Source organism: Natator depressus, chromosome 28 (genome assembly GCF_965152275.1).
Source record: "Natator depressus isolate rNatDep1 chromosome 28, rNatDep2.hap1, whole genome shotgun sequence".
In the NCBI taxonomy this organism is placed as follows: Eukaryota; Metazoa; Chordata; order Testudines; family Cheloniidae; genus Natator; species Natator depressus.
Window position 1 is genome coordinate 12388196 of NC_134261.1, and position 4424 is coordinate 12392619.

A 4424-nucleotide genomic window follows, 5' to 3' on the forward strand; every position below is an offset into this window, starting at 1 on the left:
AGGGGGATGGAGAGTTTTGCCGTGGCGTATATTGATGACATCTGTGTCTTTAGCCAGACCTGGGAGGACCATGTGTCCCAGGTTAGACAAGTGCTGGACCGACTCCAGGGGGCTGGGCTGACTGTCAAAGCGGAGAAGTGCAAGGTGGGGATGGCTGAAGTATCTTACCTGGGCCATCGGGTGGGGAGCGGCCGCCTAAAGCCAGAACCGGCCAAGGTGGAGGTGATCAGAGACTGGCCCGCTGCCCACACCAAAAAGCAGGTCCAAGCCTTTATTGGGATGGCAGGATACTACCGAAGATTTGTGCCCCACTTTAGCGCCATCGCCACCCCCATCACTGAGCTATGCAAGAAGGGGAAGCCAGACAAGGTGGTCTGGACCGAGCAGTGCCAGGAGGCTTTCCGGGCGCTGAAGGAGGCTCTGGTCAGTGGCCCAGTTCTAGCAAACCCAGACTTTGACAAGCCCTTTGTGGTGTTCACCGACACCTCCGACACGGGACTGGGGGCGGTGTTAATGCAGGAGGATGAAAAGGGGGAGAGACACCCCATCGTGTACCTGAGCAAGAAGTTGCTATCCCGGGAGCAACACTACACGGCCATCAAGAAGGAGTGCCTGGCCATGGTGTGGGCCCTCAAGAAACTAGAGCCCTATCTCTTCGGGCGACACTTCACCGTCTACACCGACCACTCTCCCCTGACCTGGCTGCACCAGATGAAAGGAGCCAACGCCAAGCTCCTGAGGTGGACCCTGCTCCTGCAGGATTACGACATGGACGTGGTCCACGTGATGGGAAGGGCCAACCTGATAGCGGATGCGCTGTCCCGGAGAGGGGGCCCCGAACTTCCCCAGGTCACTGGTCACAGTGACCCCGCTCAGTTCAGTCTCGAAGGGGGGAGAGATGTGACGATGTGAGGCAGCAGGGAGGGGGGAGTGTTGACCTGGGAATGTGCCCTGGGGAGGGGAGACCTGAGAGCCTGTCACCTGAGCCAGGAGGGGGAGGGGGAGGTGACACCTCTGCCCAGGAATGTGGACGGAGGCTGCAGCAGGGAACCTGCTGGGTGGGTTTAGTTTCAGTTTGGGGCTGGGTGGAGGAACACAGGGAACCCCAGGGCTGGGGTCTAAGCTCCCTGCTCCCCCAGAAGGACTTGACTGAGGGGTCCTGGGTGTCCCCACAAGCTCTGTTTTGGACTGTGTTCCTGTTGCCCAATAAACCTTCGGTTTTACTGGCTGGCTGAGAGTCTCAGTGAATCCCAGGAAGAGGGGTGCAGGGCCTGGACTCCCCCACACTCCGTGACAGCGACCGCAGCTCGTTAGTCGACCTTCCCTAAGTGACACCTGCGGATGGCTATTCCGCGACCGCAGCTCGTTAGTCGACCTTCCCTGATTGACACCTGCGGATGGCTATTCCGCGACCGGAGCTCGTTAGTCGACCTTCCCTAATGACACCTGCGGATGGCTATTCCGTGACCGGAGCTCGTTAGTCGACCTTCCCTACGTGACACCTGCGGATGGCTATTCCGCGACCGCAGCTCGTTAGTCGACCTTCCCTGATTGACACCTGCGGATGGCTATTCCGTGACCGGAGCTCGCTAGTCGACCTTCCCTACGTGACACCTGCGGATGGCTATTCCGTGACCGGAGCTCGTTAGTCGACCTTCCCTAAGTGACACCTGCGGATGGCTATTCCGCGACCGGAGCTCGTTAGTCAACCTTCCCTAAGTGACACCTGTGGATGGCTATTCCGCGACCGCAGCTCGTTAGTCGACCTTCCCTGATTGACACCTGCGGATGGCTATTCCGTGACTGGAGCTCGTTAGTCGACCTTCCCTGATTGACACCCGCAGATGGCTATTTAAGAAAGGCCGTTGGCTACTGGCGGACACGGGGTGGGTCGCTGGGCGATGCCCTGTTCTGTTCGCTCCCTGTCGGCCGGCAGGACACGGGGCTCGCTGGGCCTTTGCTCTGAGCCGTCTGGCCGCTCTTAAGTCGCAAGTCCTCATCCGTCTGCCCGAATAACGACGCCTCGGTCATTGCTCTTTATTAGGCGTGGTCTGTTCATTGCTCTTCCTCCGTTATGACCATTTCTGTCCTACTCCTGGGGGCTCCGTCGTCAAGGGCGAGTCACCCCCCGTCCCGGGCTTCTCCTTGGGCCGGGGTGCCCCGTTACGTCAGTCGCCAGCCTCGACGGCTGGTTCATGGACTCCCGTGCCAGCGCCGGGCTGCGGGGGGCCGCGGTAGCGGCCGCGCACCGGGCGGGTTTGATCCCTGGCCGCCTTGGCTACCTGAGTTGCTCCCAGCCCGGCCCCAGGCCCACGGAGGTGCCTTGTCTTTGTGCCGTGAGATTCCACGTGACTTTGCCTGAGGGCCAGGGTAATGGCCAGGACGGGCTCAAGCCCTTCCCCGGGCGACCTGGGGGCCGGACTCCATGACCCTGACAGCTCCCTCTCGTCCCAGGGCCCCCCGATACCAGCCTTCTACCGCTGCTGGCGAGCGCGGACGGTCCCGTGGCCCCAGGGGAGGAGCCGGCAGTGCACCGGGGCAGGGCTGCCCTCCCGCGGAGCGCGCCCCTTGCCCTTTTTCCTTTTAAACGCCCCGGGAAAGGGCAAGCTGTGGTGGGGCGTCCGCCCCACACCGGGGTCGAGAAAGCCATAGGGAGGCCGCGCGAAAAGCAGCCAATAGGAGGTGGGGGGGTGGGGGGGCTGTGAGCCGATCGGGGCCTGGCAGACCCACATAAGAAGAGCTGCAGGGGGGAGCGGAGATTGGACGACTAGGCCAGACTGCCGACAGCCCAGTTCCTAACGTCCAGCCCCCGCCCCCCAGGTGGCTGCCTTATGTGACAGGCCGTGGGGCCTCTTTCCCCCACAGGTGAAGGCGGGCGTTGTCCTCGCATTCGTATGACCAATAGATGGGCCTCAGTTTCCCCACCTCTGGGCGTGAAGGGGTTAATTCCTCCTCCAGGACAAGGGGCAGCGAAGGGTGGGTGTCAGCAGCCCCACGGGCCGTTTTGACTGGCCTGCCCACAGACGGACGGGGGCCCCCGGAGACCCCCGACGGGACCCCAACGCAGTCCCTGTGACTCAGAGAAAACCCTGGGAAAGCCCTGCGAAAAACTCTGTTATGGGTGGAAAGGGTCCGGCCCCCTAAGTGCCCGCTACGACTGCCACAGCCCCAGGGCAGCCTGCGCCCCCAGCCGGAGCCCTCAGCCCCCCCAACCCCACTGCCCCAGCCCTGAGCCCCTCCCGCACCCCAAACCCTTATCCCCACCCCCACCCCACATCCCCTCCATATTGGGGCACAAAAGAAAATTCATTCCACACACAGACATAAAAAATTAAAGAGAACATGGCCACCCCACCGCCCCGTGTGTGTGTGTGTGTGTCCCTGCCGCCCCCTACTGGAGGGGATGGGCTCTGCTGTGTGTGTGTGTCCCTGCCGCCCCCTACTGGAGGGGATGGGCTCGGCTCTGCTGTGTGTGTGTGTGTGTGTGTGTTCGTGCCGCCCCCTGCTGGAGGGGACGGGCCCCGCTCCGGGTGGGCGTCTGCGAGGTTTGTTTCTCTGCGTGTGAACGGAGCCAAGTGAATTGGTTTCGGGCACTATTTCATTTCCCAAAACCAGGCCGTTTGGGGGCCGCCGAACCCCTCCGTGGCCTGGCGCTGGCCCCGCGGGCTCGTCCCCGGCCCACAGAAACCACCCGGCGAAGAGACGGGGACAAAGCCGCCCCCTTCCGCCGGGCCGTTTGCAAAGAGCCGAGCGAAGGGTGGACCGCGGTGGGGGGCGCTCGGAGGGGCCCTTGGTTTCCCCTTCCCGACCCGTCCCACACCTAGTGCCCCCCGGCTGTGCTGGAGCCACGTGGGGCCTGGGTCTGGGCACCCTTTTGCGGAGGCAGAAGCCCCTGGCTCTTGCAGTGTCCGCGGGCAGGGCCGGGTTCCTCCCGTGGGGGGGGGGGGGCACGCCTGCCTCGGGGGGCACGCCTGCCTCAGGGGGGTGTTCTTCCCAGTGGGAAGTAAAGGCTGGGGGCCCGCTTAGCGCAGACCTGGCTTCCGTTCCTGGCTCTGCCACAAACTGATCTTCCGCTGGTCCCTTCGTGCCTCAGTTTCCCCAGTTGTACCGGGTTTGGCCCACACTGGGAAGGGGCCCGGTAGCGTGTGTGTTTGGGGGGGGTGGGGGGTCACCGCCCAGCAGCTAGGCTCCTCCACAGGGGCTGCAGGGCCAGTGGGCTCCCGCTGGAGGGGGGGGTCGCGTCCCAGGGGCTGCCCCGCTCCCCAGCGCGGCTTCGGCTCTGAGCGGTCGCTGCTGCCTGCCACCGGTGGGGCCCCCCCCGGCAGAGCCGCCGGGGACCGGTGCAGAGACCGGGCCAGTATCACCTGGCACTGAGGGCAGGTGGGGTGAGGTGCCCTGGGGGTTGGGATGCAGGACCCCTGGGT